The following is an 18,709-nucleotide window of genomic DNA, read 5'->3' on the forward strand; positions in this document are numbered from 1 at the left end:
ATGGGTGTAATCCCGAAACGCATAATATGTTATAATAAAAGATTCAATTGAACATCTCATGCGATTGTACAGCATCGATGGCCAATTATTAACATAAAAATGATTGCAGGCCTCAGACGGGATTTTATGTTCCATATATCAAACAAAGTTAGATATAAGGAGCTAAAGGAAAAGAAACCTTGGCAAACAGAAAAAAACACTGCAACTGATCGGTAAATGTAGAAGGTGCAAAAACGTTCAGAGGAACACAGGAATACAGCAGTATAAGTCACTTGGGAACGGAGTAGCTAGGGGTAGATGTGAAACCAAAGCGAAATGGCTGTTGGAAAAATGTGAAGAGAAATAATAACACATGGTCGTCTGAAAGATTTATTCATTGTACAGATTACTCAAAAGAACATTTGACGTAATTAAAAGTGAAGACGTCATCTTTAAGAGAGCATTGGGAATTCCACTGTCAAATGCAGAGGAGAGTGTAGGTAGGTGGAGAGAGTAAACTGAAGGCATCAACGAGGGGAAAGACCCGTCTGATGACTTGACAGGAGAAGAAATGAGAATCACAACGGAAGACACTGGAGATCCCACGTAAGAGTTGAGTTGAGTTGTTTGGGGAAGGAGACCAGACAGCGAGGTCATCGGTCTCATCGGATTAGGGAAGGATGGGGAAGGAAGTCTGACGTGCCCTTTGAAAGGAACCATCCCGGCATTTGCCTGGAGCGATTTAGGGAAATCACGGAAAACCTAAATCAGGATGGCCGGACGCGGGATTGAACCGTCGTCCTCCCGAATGAGAGTCCAGTGTCTAACCACTGGTCACCTCGCTCGGTGACCCCACATAAGAGTCAGAGCTTAACACAGCTTTGGAAGGCAGAAGCGATAGGTAACATACCTTCGGAGTTTCCGAAATCATTGGCGAAAGTGTCAACCAAGAACTACTGAAGTTGGCGTCTACAATATACGAGAATGGCGCAATACCATTAGATACAACCCTGAAGATATATGCAGATACTTGCGAGGCCTATCGCACAATCAGCTTAACACCTCATGTATGGAATTTGTCGACAGGACTAATATATACAGAGGGATGGAAAGGATAATAGAGGATACGATAGATGACGATCATTTTGACTGTCAGAAGGCTATTAGCACGTCTGACATTGTAACTGATGAGGGAAGCAAAACTTGGAAAATAAAATGGACACATTCATAGGCCCTGTAGACCTAGAAAAAGCATCCGGAAATGTAAAAGTCTGCAAAATGTTCGAAATATGGAGAAAAATAAGAGTAAGTTGCAAAGAAAGACGGGTAATACGTACAAGAACCAAGAGGGAACAATAAGGTTGCATGACCAAGAACAAAATGCAGTCCCATCGTCCTACCAAAGTATTTGGTATGTTCCATTCTTCACCGATTCTGATGAGAAACTCATCATTTCTTTTCTTATCAGTCAATCTAATTTTCGACATTCTTCTCTAGCACCACATATCAAATGCTTCAGTTCTCTTCTGTCCCGGTTTTCCCACTGTCCATGATTCACTTTCATAGAGTACTGTGCTCCAAACTTACACTATGAGTTACTCTTCCTCCAACTAAAACCGACATTTAATTGGATAGATAAAAAAAAACTACTCACCAAGCGGCAGCAGAGCACACACATAAAAGACTGTTGTGATTGGCAAGCTTTCTGGCCAGTGGCTCCTTCTTTAGGTAGGAGGGTTGAAAGGGAAGGAAGAAGGGTGAAGGAAAAGGACTGGAGAGGTCTAGGAAAAGGGGTAGATTTTGGAAAAGTCACCCAGAACCGCAGGTAAGGGGAGACTTACCGTACGAGATGAGAAGGGAAGACTAATTGTTGGGGACTGCATCGGACGAGATTTGAAAACCTAAGAGCTTAAAGGTAGAAGACGAGGTGATATGTACGACAGAGATTACTGGTAAGACATTTATCACAAGTTATAAAGAGTGAGAAGCTAAGTGCATTGTACATAACAGAGGTGGGATGGGGCGGTGAAAAACAGATGGAAAAGACAATGAAAGATGCAGGAAACTGAAACGGAGTGAAGCAAAGAGTAGTAACAGTGATAAAAAGCTAGGTGGCGAGAACGAAGGACATGTTGTAGAGGTAGTTCCCACCTATGGAGTTCTGGGAAACTGGTGTCTGGGGGAAGAATCCAGATGGTGAAACAGGCACCGAGGTCACGAATGTCATGCTGTAGAGCACGCTCTGCCACAGGATATTGTGAGTTGGCAGTGTATTCCCTCACCCTATACCCATTCATGCTAACTGATAATCTGATGGTAGTCATGCCTATGTAGAAGGCTGAACAGTGTTATAATAGCTGGTATATGACTTGTGTCGTTTCGCAACTGGCTCTCCCTTTGATAGAATATGTTTTCCTAGTTACAGGGCTATTATATGTGGTGATAGCAGGACACACTCTTATTAACTTGTGATCACTGTTTTAGCAGTAATCTCTGTCTTGCATGTTACCCTGTGTTCTTTAAGCTCTCAGGTTTCCAAATCCTGTCCGATGCAGTCCTCAACAATCAGTCTTTCATTCTCATCTTGTACGGTAAGACTACCTGACCCGCTGTTCTGGGTGACTTTCCCAAAATCTACCCCTTTTCCTAGACTTCTTCAGTCCTTTTCCTTCACCCTTCTTCTTTCCCCTTCAACCCTTCTGTCTGAAGAAGGTGCCTCTGGTTCCAAAAGTCTGCCAATCACAACAGTCTTTCATGTGTGTTCTGCCGCTGCTTCGTGAGTAGATTCTTTTATCTATCCTATTAAATAATTTCATCAATAATTGTTTGTTTTCGTTGTTACAAAACTGACATTTGATGTTAGTTGACTTCGTTTGGCCAGGAACATCCTCTTTGGATGTTCTTCTCTGCTTTTCATGTTCTCTTTAACTTGGCCATTATGAGTTACTTTATTCTCAAGGTAGCAGAATCTTTCAGTTGGTCTAGATCCTCGTCTACAGTTCTGACCTTAAGTTCAACACTGATCCCATTTCTGCTAGACTTCATTCATTTAGTCTTTCTTCGGTTTAGTCTTAATTCATAGAGTCTACCCATTAGATTGTTCATTCTACTCAACATCTCCTACTGTTACCTCTGACTTCCATTGAGAACAGCAATGACCTCAGCTATTCCTGTCACTGATAACCTTTCAACATGAATTTTAATTCCATTTCTGAACCCCATTTTTAATTCCGTCATTGCTTCTTCGATGTACAGATTGAATCGTAGGGGCGATTAGATGTATGTCTTTTACCTTTCTTAACCTAATCTGTTTGTTATTGGTCTTCCTACTTTATCCTCTTGTTTGATGTACAAATTGCACGTAACCCTTCTTTCCCTAGAGGTTACACCTACTTTCCTTAGAGTTTCGGAAATCCTGCAACATTTTAAATTATCGTACGATTTTTATCTAACTACAAATCCTACGGACATGCCTAGATTTTCCTTAAGTCTCGCTTTAATCATCAATCGCCAACTGAGAAGTCCTTCGCTGATGCCTTTATCTTTCCTAAAACCAAATTGATCGTCATCTAGCACTTCCTCAATCTACTTTTTCCTCTTATACACATATTCTTGTCAGCAACTTGAGTGTGACAGCTCTTTAGGTAATTGTGCGGATGTCCTCGCACTTGTCTGTCCTTGAACATACAGAACTATGTGAATGATATTTTCAAGAGTTACTGATTGTTTATCTGGAGAACCAGTTTGAATAATAATTTGGCTTCCAAATTTTCGACATTCCTAAGAACTGTTCCATATGCCTTCCACATGATTTGATCGCGAGTCTTCCTGACCCCTGTTTGTTTCTGTGGGCTGGGGAGGTAGGCCCCTCGACGGCCGCTGCTTCCCGTGACGTCTCACGAGGCCACCTGAGGACAGAGCAGCGTCGACCTGACCGCCACAGGAAAAAGCGACTCCCGCCGCTGAACACCACAGAACGCCCTACACTATGCTGCTTGTGGTAGCCACAGATCTCAACCCAGGTTACACCGGTCTGTCTGTGATGGCTGGTGAACTTCTCCCAACCCGTTGCTACACATTCTGCAGTCGTTGCCCTACAGCCAGATGCCAGTGTAATGTGTCGGTACGATGCTCTCAAGTCCCTCATGCCGATGATTCGTTTTTTTTACAAAGTCATTAGGATGCACGTTCTTTGGACTTTCTCTTTTGCGATTTGCGCTGAGTAATTCCAATAGCATTAGGAACAGAACAAACATCGTGTACACACATCATTCTCCATCTGTAGCGATGTCTTTTTGTACTGAAAAGAGGCTCGCATAAGAACGAAATGACAAAAATCTGGCACGGGCATAAAAATAATGCAGTATTTTTCTTAAAGACGTTGTGTCTGCCATTAACTGTAACATTATTTGTTTTCACGACTACATTTTCGATCCTGTGCCCTTTATACAGGTATACAGCAATAACCGAAAGGTGAAGTGCATATGGCATGTATAGAACGCCACTATCATCCCATACATGAGGCAGTTATATTACAAAAAATGCTAAAAACAGCACATCACTTGCATCGAGCCACTGGAGGTGTCAAAATTTACAAATCTTCTGACGTGTGTATATCTCACTGTTGTCTCTGTATGTTGAGTCTCCTAACTCCGAGTGTACATCAACTTTACATGAGCGTAAGGATCATAGCAATGGCAAAGGTAAATTTATTGTTACTGATGTTAACATCACTAACATGAATCCCCTCTAACCACTGTTCATGTTGTTCATATGACAACTGAGGCGGTTGGTGGGGAACATATTCACAAGTCGTTTCTTCTTTGCCCTTAGCAGTGATTGTACATCCCACAATAAAGGTTTTATACCAGAGTATCTTAATATCGTGTTTACATTTGTTAACAAAATTTGGCATTCTGTTTACGATACAAGCATTTCGCGTAAAGAAAAAACATCATTTCTTTATTGTGATAGTGCGTAATAGTACATATGGTATCCATCGTCAAAGGCTTACAGTAGCTTGGCTGCTCATAAAAACATGGCAGTAATAATCATATATATATATATATATATATATATATATATATATATAATTTTACATGTGTATTATTTGTACCACAGTAACATCACAAAGGTATAAATCGCATTCACAACAACTTTCGTACATGAATTGATCCGGTGGACAAAAAAAAAGAAAAAGGAGTACAAAAAAAGAGATAAAAACATGTGATGGGATACATGTCACATATTACAGAACATTATGTGTATCATCATGTAATTGTAAAATGTACTGTTAATATGTAAGCTACTGTAGCAGTACAAATGTAGTCATACATTTCCATGCTCCTTAGAAAGTTTAGGCCGAGAATGGCTTTTTCAGCTACACTTGCAAAACACCTTATTCAATTTTTTACTGAATTACTAAAATATATTACTTATGTTAAAATAAATACATCCTAAATATAAAAACGTTTATGAGTGGACATAATTCTTCCTCATATCCATACATATCATACAACTCACGGGAAACATAGTAAAGACTACTCATATTATAAAACCAGCATAGACACGATTCTGTGCAAATCGTTACGTCCTATGCTTGTCAGTAAGTCAAAGTCAAATAGCCAAACTATACATTCTCATTTATGTTACTTTCTATTATTAGCACGTAAAACTGACTGGAATTTATCTCGAGGTCTCTTATTTCTTAAATCTGTCTTATTGTTGGGCAAGCTGTGTGGGTGATTTTTGAAATAGTTGTATATTTCCACTTCTTCAGGTATTTTGATACTTTTACCAATAGGTTAATTTTTATTACTGGATCTACGTTAGGTGGTGATACTCCTCTCTCTTTGCTTGATGTGCTCTTTAAATTTGTCGCTGGAATATGAGCTTTGTAACGTCCGGTCAAGGTGTCCGTGCTATAAGTCATACGATTACTGACATTGTATATTGATCTAGTTTCAAAAGGTAAATGCTACCTGCATACGCTTTGTGGGGGCAGAAAGTGAAAGCTGTGCTTCCTACAGAAGTCTGATCCACTGGCTTGTTCACCGGTCCGTCGTCTCCCGTCTTGTGCAGGACTGCAGGCCCAGGCGGCTGTTTTGCGGGAACGACTCTCCAGCTACTGGCGGGGCTTGGCGCAGCTGCTCTCACTCGGTGCGACGCACGCCTCACAGCTGTTGGTTCCCCTCGCATTCGAACGAATGGTAAGTGGAGTTTTTTCCTCCTCTTATAAACTGTATTATACGTACAGGGGGTGAGAAAATGACACACACCACCTGGTCAGTTCTTGGAGAGTGTTTCCGAGTTTACCTTCTTCACACTGTAGCTATCTTTGGCTCTACAGTTCTAATACTAACCTTCAGGAAGAATTCTGAACCAACCTCTACTTCTGTGAGCCTTTTGGGGCTATAATACAGGGAGGCTAAGCTCGGAATGGTTAGAGATCGAAGATAATCGTCTGTATCTTTCTTTTCTCGTATTTGCTAGCTACTTCTTTAACAGATTCAGATAACTTTGCACCCAATCCTGCTTTACAAGCTGAAGCATGTTAGCTTCATATTTAGTGGAGAGTGGTCTAGAGTCTCAGTGTGGCATTTCAAGTCTCCATCGGCATCTTGTCTTCCTAAGAATCTCTACTCCATATGGAAGGCCTATAAAATGGAGGTTCGTCAACTTGAAATCTCGTAATGAACCTGTATACATACCACATAATTCATACCTATCGACGCAACTGTTCAACGTCTTCCCACCTTAACACTCACGTGACCATTTCCCACGACTCCATGGCCAGACGATAGCGCAGCTGACACTTGTGGCTCGACGCCATTGGCGGTCCCCTGTGCTCACCACCGCCAGCCAGCACTGTCCGTGTGACAGGGCAATGCCCCAGCCGCCGCAGCCACAGAGGACGCGCGTCAATAACGAAACCCTGCAGCTGGGGTCCACCAGTTAGCGCGTGTTGCGTCTGCGAGTGGCTTTGTTAAAGGCACTGTGCTACTACAGTCACAACCAGAACATTTTATGAATATGTCAAGGCCAATGAAAATCTCTGTCAGACTAACCTGAAACCGGATGCTGCTTTCTGAGAGCATTCATCTTAGTCGTTATTTTTTCTGCACGTGTCTCGTGGCCTAACTCGAACCATTAACGAGTCTGAATTCTCTGTCTATGATTTATGAACACTACCACCAGTGATTTTCCCACTACCGAGAATAACAGCTATGTGGTCTTAACACATACACTGGACTCGCATTCGGGAGGACGACGGTTCAATCCCGTGTCCGGTCATTCTGATTTAGGGCACGGCCGACTTCCTTCCCCATCCTTCCCTAATCCGATGAGACCGATGACCTCGCTGTCTGGTCTCCTTCCCCAAACAACCCAGCCTTAACACATAGAATGGCCACTGTGCATTATGACTGTTTGGATTCTGACAGTAGTATACATGGCAAGTAAAAGGACGCAGTATGATCTGTGTCTTTGTGTAACTTTTGGTGGCGTATGTAGCAACGTGCCAGTCCCTAAAGTATCGTGTGAGCCTCATTTTGGATCCTTTGAGAAGAGAATTAGGCGATACCTGTTTTAGTGAACTGAAGAGGTTCTGGTAGGTTAAATCTTTTTCCTATAAATATTACGGATGTTTGCTGGATGGTAATTTCAACGATTGATAGTAGCGGGTTCCGTATTTAAGAATCGTTTCTGCCGACATCGTGTCATGTCCTGTCATTGCATCTTGTTTTCGTTACCATCATCCAAGCATTTCACTGCAGCAAAGCCAATTTACCTGATACGTATCCAATATTTTGTAGAGTTAGTACCTCACAGCTTGCGAGAATGTTTAAAGGACGACTTCTTTATTACATTTGCGATGCAGCTACGCTTCGTTCATCATACACTGCACCTGCTTAGGAAAAGTGTAATTGCGAAAAGTTATTCCGTGAAACCAATGTTGTACACATAGTTTCGATTTAAAGACACACTTTGCTTTCTGAATGAAACTTGAGCTTCAGACAGCTGCAGCAGTCTCGACGTATTCGTATTCGAGATAGTTCCTCTCGTGGTTCTTCACTACAGCCCTGCAGAGTAGTACGGCAAAGCGTGCAGTGGCCCACGTAACCACGCAGCTTACGATTTTGACCCTGTGCCCCTGGTAACTGGGCTCTCACATAATACTGTGCACAAATATGTATGTATGTATGGTCAGAATAGTTCAAATGGCTCTGGGCACTATGGGACTTAACTTCTGAGGTCATCAGTCCCCTAGAACTTAGAACTACTTAAACCTAACTAACCTAAGGACATGACACACATCCATGCCAGAGGCAGGATTCGAACCTGCGACCGTAGCAGTCGCGCGGTTCCAGACTGAAGCGTTTAGAACCGCTCGGCCACACCGGCCGGCATAGATTAGGTCTAGATGGCAGAAAGCGCAGTGGCGCCATGGCAAGGACGACGGATTCAACGTTTTGGAAGGTGCCGATTCAAAAGTGTGCACCACCTTCCAATTCACTGCTCCTGCACAACGAGGGAAATTCTGCATTTTATTTTTCGTTTTCTATGCTGCTTATCGACGTATCGGTAAGAGTCGACTGCAGCCACGTGTCACCACTACAGTGAGTTTGGGTCGGTCCGTACGCCGGGCCCCCTACTGTGTGGACTCGGCCCGTGTCGCTCGCTGGCCTCCCTCGCCCTGTGTTGCTGTGACGCCCACAGCCGGGCTGGCGGAAGCGCGAAGCGGCTCAGACCACAATCGGGGTGTTAGCTGCCCGCTGCCCGCTAACCGCACGCTGTCACAGCGAGGACGTGACACACGTCCCACACACACACACACACACACACACACACACACACACACGTAAACGCGTGCGGTTTTCCTGGCGCACATCCGCAAAGCTCTACTGACGCAAATACGAATTGGAGGCGATAAATCGCGATCCCGCCTTGAACCGGTCGGCCATGTATGTATGTATGTAAATTTAAAAAATATTGTATTCGAAAAGGATTTCTTTTTTCTCTGACACCTGCCATCAATATAAAACTTATAAAGGAGGTATTTCATTCAAAAAATATGAAAAAGAAGAACAACTGTATTGTGAAAACAACTGAAAGCTTTTTAATTTCCATTTTTTCTCGTATTTGTTATATACGTAACAGTTTTGTTATTTCGTAATTGATTCATTACAATATACACATTCTTTTGTGAATAAGGTAATTTTTTAATTTCCAATGTCTATTAAACACTTATTAGTAACTCAGAGAGAGAGAGAGAGAGAGAGAGAAGTTTTCAGTGTGCACATACTTAGAACAGCAACAGCAATGGCAGCTCAAAAACAATACACACACACACACACACACACACACACACACACACACACACACACACACGCACCATAAAGATATAAAATACTTTCTTTACATGCATGCATATTGTACATGTTCCACACGAAATTCTCTCTCTCTCTCTCTCTCTCTCTCACACACACACACACACACACACACACACACACACACGCGCACACACACATGGACGCACGCAGTGTGCAATGAAACATTCATAATCTCAAACATGCAGTCAGAACTGTGAGAAACAGCTCATCAAACTATTCCACACACACCCAGTCACGTGGAACACCTTTTTACCTTTTTACTAACAAATAAACCCACCCAGACATGTCAGTAAATAGTGTGGGTGCAGCAGATTTCCACACCTATGCCCCCCGATGAACCACTTGTGATCGTGATAGGACACCCCTGCTTCCAGCTGGAATTGCAGTATATACCTCAGTATATAACCTCGGTCGAAATGTCTCCTGATAAGCATTTGTGGCGCAGCGCCAATGCCCTAGAGGAGGCACCTGTTGAAGTCCCTGAACGTGAAAGTCTTTCAGGCTGTGCAAATCAGCGTGTTTGTCATGCAGACTTGTGGGATAGTCCAGCTCTACCTCTAGGACATATCCCTCAACAGCACCAGCAGCCACATATTTGATCTCTTTCCTCAGTCTGGTGATTTCCCCTTTGGACATCCATTAGAGCTCTTGAAAAGGAAGACTTTGTTGCACGGTTTGCCTTTAGAGACAGTTTACATCCAGGTAAAGGATGAAACTGAAGTCGTCAGACAACCTGTACTCCCCCTCAATTATTTGCAAGTTATTTGCCTTGACATACCTGCGCACACATTGGCAAAGTCACTCGTTGACCGCATGTTCCAGGAAGACGTGCATCTCAACGTTGGTCAAGAATTCGCTGCTGGCTTGTGTCTTTCTTAACATGGCATCCCACGAAATCTCAGCCATATGCTACAGAACTTCTCGAAGATGTTGGCGGTCAGATGTGCATTCGTGTTCATCATTTTACATGTTCTGATAAATCAGAGATGCCGAAGTCCTGCTGTTCATTCACCAATTGCCCGTTCTTTCCATTCATTATGGAAATGCCTCTTAGTTTACTAGAGAATCCAGATATTCGTATGGAAAGACCGCTTCTCCGTCACAAGTTGAAACTCTTGAAACTCTACATCATCGAGATAAGTGGCTCCCTTTGCTAAGAATATCTCCAGGACGCGTTGGTTCAGCAAATTTCTGAAGCGACGTGAGCATGAAGCGTTGTGAATCCAGGAAGTGGTGTGATCCTCTTTGAAGCGGCATGTATCTGTCAACGGTGTCAGCAATGACACTGATCTCATCATCCTACTACCCAGACTCGTCAAAGTGCTGAACTAGAAAGTGGGCATCATGCTCACCTAAATTGTGGAAAAGATGGCTGTGTGCTGTGGCAGTTGGTACTTAAGGTTACACGGGTTGTCGGCTGCACTCTGGTACTTCCCTGTTACGTGGCCACAGTCTCTACAGGGAGCTTCCTCACCTCTGTCCAGTCACAGTCCCCAGGTATAACGATCAGCTGCCTGCTTGTACAGTGCATCATTCTCCTTCACGTTGGTCATGAGGACGTTTTCACTATAAATGTTATAAACATCCCGGACAAGACTTTCAAGCTCCGTGAGCAGCCATCTCTCACTATTCCCCTGACATAACATTTTAATTTTAGAGTTATATGTGCACAGAACTTGATGGGTAGCCACATATCGTATGCATCATTTTGTGGCAGTGATATGGGAGGCAGAGACACCACGTTCACACTGTACCACAGGAGCTAGGAGGCGCTCTAAATCGACGTAAACGACGAAGGGACAGAAGTGTTGGTGAGAGGCATTCTTAAACTTCGAGAACCGTTTATCCTTGATAAGCATTTCCACACCTATTGTTTCCTGGCTCTAGCAGTCAATCAGGTGTCTTTCAACATACATGCTCTTGGTAAACGAGACATCCACAGCAAAAATGTCTTGCACCTTTTCTGTTTTCATTTCAGAGGAACGTAGGTGGGATATGCATTTGATCCAAACGCTGTGTTGCTTATCGCCTTCAGAGATAAGCAGCAGGTCTACACTTTTTGGATGTTTCTCAGCTAATATGGACAAGAAGAAGGGACCACCTAATTTACGCTTGACTTCTTTGTCGATGTGCCACACAGTGTGTTAATGTTTGTCTTCTCCTTATGGCTTTCCAACATCCCGCCATATACGAGAAATTAGATCGTCAGTGGACATCTGGTGTATCTGTATGCCCTGTATTTTTAGGGTAATTTCTATCGCTAGCGAGAAGCAACCATGGAAATCAATTTGAATTCCTCTCATCATGATTCTGGGCATTAGGACATGCTTTTTTTAGCAATGTATACTTTTAAAGAGAGATGTAACTGGACCCCACAATAAGTTGATCAAAATCTTATGAACATAAATCAAGGCAGAGCATACAGCTGAGTGTCTTACACGACCCCCTTTCCTGCACCTCAGAAAGTGACTCAGTATGACCGCTCTGGTATCGACTCACCCCATGATGTCACGACAGCTCTCCCCCTAACTTGGACAATGCCCTTCCCCTCAACAACACGTCCAACTCCTAATAATTCTGCACACGAGAAGGAGAAAGAGACGCAGTTGATAAGTATCTAAGGAAGGAGAAATAAAAATCCGTATTCGTATAATAATAATAATAAATTCTGACTACTTACACGTAAAACTGTTGTTGTGTTCATTACTGGAATACACTTCCAGCAACTCATCATCAGTGGGCATGTTTGTCATTAAGGGCATATCCAGCATGGGTACTAGAGGAGGTTTATGACGTCGGTAGGCGAATGTGTCTAAGAGAATATGAACAAACCCAAACGAAAACACAGGTGCTAAAGAACTAGTAGCTGGTAGTTGTCACAACACCGATATTCGCATTGAGCACATCTACAAACAAGAGCATCTCAAAAATAACAACAAAAAATTTAATACTTTAGAATACTCACATATCTGCCTCTGAACAATCGAAGTCGTTCCCCAGAGATCACCATAATCGTCATCATCATTATCAGCTGCTGGGTTCAGATCCCACAGCGAGTAACGCCAGGTCGTACCTAGAAAAGAAGAAGTAGAACCAATAAGAATCGCTTACACTACTGGCCATTAAAATTGCTACACCGAGAAGAAATGCAGATGATAAACGGGTATTCATTGGACAAATATATTATTCCAGAACTGACATGTGATTACATTTTCACGCAATTTGGGTGCATAGACCCTGAGAAATGAGCACCCAGAACAACCACCTCTGGCCGTAATAACGGCCTTGATACGTCTGCGCATTGAGTCAAACAGAGCGTCGATGGCGTGTACAGGTACAGCTGCCCGTGCAGCTTCAACACGATACCACAGTTCATAGAGAGTAGTAACTGGCGTATTGTGACGAGCCAGTTGCTCGGCCACCATTGACCTGACGTTTTCAATTGGTGAGAGATCTAGAGAATGTGCTGGCCAGGGCAGCAGTCGAACATTTCTCTATCCAGAAAGGCCCGTACAGCACCTGCAACATGCGGTCGTGCATTATCCTGCTGAAATGTAGGATTTCGCAGGGACCGAATGAAGGGTAGAGCCACGGGTCGTAAGACATCTCAAATGTAACGTCCACTGTTCAAAGTGCCGTCAGTGCGAACAAGAGGTGACAGAGACGTGTAAACAATGGCACCCCGTATCATCACGCCGGGTGATACGCCAGTATGGCGATGACGAATACACGCTTCCAATGTGCGTTCACCGTGATGTCGCCAAACACGCATGCGACCATCATGATGCTGTAAACGGAACCTGGATTCATCCGAAAAAATGACGTTTTGCCATTCGTGCACCCAGGTTCGTCGTCGAGTACACCATAGCAGGCGCTCCTGTGTGTGACGCAGCGTTAAGGGTAACCGCAGCCACAGTCTCCAAGCTGATAGTCCATGCTACTGCAAGCGTCGTCGAACTGTTCGTGCAGATGGTTGTTGTATTGCAAACGTCCCCATCTGTTGACTCAGGGATCGGGACGTGGCTGCACAATGCGTTACAGCCGTGCGGATAAGATGCCTGTCATCTCGACTGCTAGTGATACGAGGCCGTTGGGATCCAGCACGGCGTTCCGTATTAACCTCCCGAACCCACCGATTCCATATTCTGCTAACAGTCATCGGATCTCTACCAAAGCGAGCAGAAATGTCGCGATACGATAAACCGCAATCGCGATACGCTACAATCCGACCTTTATCAAAGTCGGAAACGTGACGGTACGCATTTCTCCTCCTTACACGAGGCATCATATCAACGTTTCACCAGGCAACGCCGGTCAACTGCTGTTTGTGTATGAGAAATCAGTTGGAAACCTTCCTCATGTCAGCACGTTGTAGGTGTCGCCACCGGCGCCAACATTGTGTGAATGCTCTGAAAAGCTAATCATTTGCATATCACAGCATCTTCTTCCTGTCGGTTAAATTCCGCGTCTGTAGCACGTCATCTTCGTGGTGTAGCTATTTTAAAGGCCAGTACTGTATAAACAAAAACACAATAGAAAATATGTATACTTGCTTTCATCCTCAGCCAAGGTGACCACGATGAATGACATCACAGCGTCGTCGGTAAACAGTGACAGCAGTGCGGCGTCGTCATTGTTGTCCAACGTGCGTGGCCATGACTGCAGTCACCATCGTCGTCACGGATACCGCACGAGCGCTTGACTCCGATATCAGGGCTGGCTGGCAGTCAGAGAGGGAGAAAGACTCGGGTCGCCCCCCGCAGGGCTGTTTACAAACCCCTTCGGCCACGCAGCGTGCGCTGATCAGCAATTCAAGTCGCAGTCCATCACGCTTCTCCTCTCCCCACTAACATTACTTACACTTAGCGCATTGCGACACTGCCCAGCGTGTTGGTACAGATTTGAACATGCCCCTCACAACTTGCTACTACTCTCACTACTTACCAAGTGGGGACGCAAGGCAGCACAAACGGGTTTATTTCTCGTAAGAAGAACAACTTCCACATATTAAACGAGTGGGATTGTGCTGTGACAGAAACGCACGAAATGGAATATGCTGGCTGCAAGTAGCTGCTGATCGGCTACTTTTGAGCGACACATTGCAGAAACTTGGGAAATCATCTCGACAGTTCTCCAAAAAGAGTGTAGATGTCACCTGGTAAATAAACGTAGCTGACAAAAGAACTGTAAAAAATGAGCCCGGGAGTATCTAAATAAATACAAAAATTTTATTAAGAAAATAATATTTGCACATATCTGCAACACAAGTAAATCCGTTTTTCTCTCCACCACCGTGCACTTGCCTAAGGTGTCTGACTGACATACAGTTGAATGATTCCAAATTTAGGATGGCAGTGTTCTTGAAAATTTCCCACATTCTTGCCACCACCTCACGACCTTTGACGTGCATGACGCTCTCTCTGTGATCACAGTTTCGGAGTGACGTCAGCATATCCTCACAGGTCATTCCTGTATCGTGGCGGCTACTGCGATAGTGGAATCGAGTCAATCACGCTACTGTCTTCCAGGACATGTCACACTTTATTGTTCTGAGCAGCTGGGCAGAAGTGACAACTGTGTAGAAACTTGTCGAAACACATGAAGCGGCCGCACTCGTCGTGGAGGCCTCGCCCGTGAGCAACAATGTTGTACCAGGAGGCGGGCAGCTTGGACCCTGGCAAGCAGGTCTTCAGCTGCATCTACAGGTGTTTCGTACACCTACATCTAGGCATCACCTCAGAGAATGAAGTCGAGCGTTGTAAGATCCAGCGATCCCATGGCCATCAGAGAAGACCCCCCCCTATCCAGTACTACAATGAGTGTGAGTATTCTTCAGGTGCTTGGTGCTTGCAAACATTAACATCAAAGTGGAATGATCTTGGATAATGCACTAAAATACCTTGACTGAGAATCTTTGCTGTTGGCCTCCGATATGGGTGGCGTGGGTGTTGTCCTCATTCTAGATTTGCCTGTTTCGCTTTTGAAAACAACATCACGGATGAATGAGGCCTCATCCACAAACAATACAAACCGTATGAAGTTGGACAGTGCAGCGCAGTGAACTATACTGGATTGCCACAAGCAGACATAGGGCTCAAAATCCGTTCGTCGCAGTGCTTGCACATTTCATCTGTGATTACTGATTGTGCACTGTACACAGCAACACACCTCACCATGAACACGACACAAGCTATCTGATGCAATGGAAGCTGACAGCAGGGTCAGTGGTGTGCTTGCGGCACAGGTTAATGCGCCACTCCGATGCTTGAGTGCTACAAGCCTAGTTGTGCACAGTAGGTCCGTTTGGTGGTCAGGTGTCCACACTGTTTATCAGCTGCTACTGTTCGAGTGCACAACGGACACCCGAGATCTTTTCAAGGGTGTGAAGAACTGCAGGCATCATTGCAATACATGCATTCATTCAGACTGACAGTCGTTGCTTTGAAGAATTGCTGTGAGCTACATTGTTGTTAGGTGGTGTATGTCCTTAACACAATAAATATGCACTTTCGAGTATTGGTTCCCTACCTCAATATAATCTATTGTGGAACCACTGTCACCTGTTTCAGTGTGACCCAAAAGGATTGGGGACCCCACGTACAGAGAACAAGAGCAGTTCTGTCCCACTTCTCTCAGACTCTCCCGACGCCACCCATGTCTGTGGTGAGCACTCACCTTCCAGAACAACATACTGGGTGATGCTAGGGTAGATAGAAAAAAGGAAAACAGAATGGGAAAGTGCGAGAGGCACTCACGCACTAAGGGTTCTGTACAAACTCCCCGTCCTGGGAATCGAGATTCCCAATGATTTTTGCCTGTTATCGAGACTCTGTAACTTTACTGGCAAGATACTGCTCCCAGCAATACCAAGATCGGTCCAGAAATTCTTCGTTATTTCCTCACCCCAGCCCAAACAAACAAGAACAAGCAAGCAGAGGACTTTAGTTTACATATGTAGGGAGAGAAGATTTAATAACATATTTCCGTTTATGTACTAAATCATGAATATAATATACATTTTATGTTTGGATGCAGTAATGTTCGTATGTTATACTTTCAACAGGTCATGAATACAATGTATGTCCAAATCGAAAACGACATTTTTATGTGATATAATTACAAGTTAACAAGTTTCAGATTTTTTGCTTTACTTGTACCGGAAAACTTAGTTGTTGTCAAATCTCACGATTCCAAGTAAATGGAGAGCACCCTATAGGTTTCGATGACTGAGTTTTCGATTATCAAAACACGAGACATAAACGGCCGTATCTGTTGACTGGAGTCAGTTATAAGCTTACAGATTTTACGCCGCCAAGGGTCCGTATACCTTTGTATGTGACATAATTTGAACATGATACCCACAACGTATCCAGAGAAAAAGATTCCCAACAGATGGACAGACAAATAGACAGACTGATAAAAAATAATACGAAAAGTATTTTCTAGAGTTATATAGTTACCAATTATGGATTTTAAGATTTTTTTCATTTATTTGCACTGTGAAATCTGGCTTCTTTCAAAATGTCATGATTCTAAATCAACAGGGAGCACCATATTGATTTTATGAGTCATGTTTCGAGTATCAAAATATATAATTTAAAGGGCCGTATCTTTATTGCATTGACTTAGAAGCTTACGATTTTTACAACGCCAAAGTAACATAGACCTTAATATGTGACACAAATGTGAACTTCGTACCCGAAAATGGTCCAGAAAAAATCATCTTAACGCTCGGACAGTCAATACATTCCTTCAAATCTGCAATATTCGAGACGTGTTCAGATACAGACGACATCGTGTTAGATGACGAGCTACAAACGCAAATATTCGGCAAACGCGATCAGCCAGGCAACAGACAAACGCTACAAAATTTTGAGTCAAACTGACATTTCGTGTGTGCACAATTAACTCAGACAATGTTTCAGATATGGAGCGGCTGATGTCTATCGTTGCGTTTGTAGAAGGTCAAAACATGTGTTCAGGATTCTCACAGCGTAGGTAACGAGTAGGATTTTGACGTATTTGTCAACAGTGTGGCCATTCTATTTTCGAAAATCGTTCAAAAGTTTGAATAGAATCTCGTCAGAGTTCCAGCCACGCCATGTGGCTTTACACGTAGGAACTCGACGCTGCTGGCAGCTCCAGAACATTTCAGTTGGATACATCGTCACGGGAGTATACATTCATACATTCAGATGTCTGTAATGTCAACTACCAAGAAATATCTGCACCTCTCTAATCTGATGTCACAGTTTGAGAAATGTACACTCCTGGAAGTCGAAATAAGAACACCGTGAATTCATTGTCCCAGGAAGGGGAAACTTTATTGACACATTCCTGGGGTCAGATACATCACATGATCACACTGACAGAACCACAGGCACATAGACACAGGCAACAGAGCATGCACAATGTCGGCACTAGTACAGTGTATATCCACAATGCAGGCTGCTATTCTCCCATGGAGACGATCGTAGAGATGCTGGATGTAGTCCTGTGGAACGGCTTGCCATGCCATTTCCACCTGGCGCCTCAGTTGGACCAGCGTTCGTGCTGGACGTGCAGACCGCGTGAGACGACGCTTCATCCAGTCCCAAACATGCTCAATGGGGGACAGATCCGGAGATCTTGCTGGCCAGGGTAGTTGACTTACACCTTCTAGAGCACGTTGGGTGGCACGGGATACATGCGGACGTGCATTGTCCTGTTGGAACAGCAAGTTCCCTTGCCGGTCTAGGAATGGTAGAACGATGGGTTCGATGACGGTTTGGATGTACCGTGCACTATTCAGTGTCCCCTCGACGATCACCAGTCGTGTACGGCCAGTGTAGGAGATCGCTCCCCACACCATGATGCCGGGTGTTGGCCCTGTGTGCCTCGGTCGTATGCAGTCCTGATTGTGGCGCTCACCTGCACGGCGCCAAACACGCATACGACCATCATTGGCACCAAGGCAGAAGCGACTCTCATCGCTGAAGACGACACGTCTCCATTCGTCCCTCCATTCACGCCTGTCGCGACACCACTGGAGGCGGGCTGCACGATGTTGGGGCGTGAGCGGAAGACGGCCTAACGGTGTGCGGGACCGTAGCCCAGCTTCATGGTCCTCGCCGATACCCCAGGAGCAACAGTGTCCCTAATTTGCTGGGAAGTGGCGGTGCGGTCCCCTACGGCACTGCGTAGGATCCTACGGTCTTGGCGTGCATCCGTGCGTCGCTGCGGTCCGGTCCCAGGTCGACGGGCACGTGCACCTTCCGCCGACCACTGGCGACAACATCGATGTACTGTGGAGACCTCACGCCCCACGTGTTGAGCAATTCGGCGGTACGTCCACCCGG

This window comes from Schistocerca americana, chromosome 11 (genome assembly GCF_021461395.2).
Source record: "Schistocerca americana isolate TAMUIC-IGC-003095 chromosome 11, iqSchAmer2.1, whole genome shotgun sequence".
Lineage (NCBI taxonomy): Eukaryota > Metazoa > Arthropoda > Insecta > Orthoptera > Acrididae > Schistocerca > Schistocerca americana.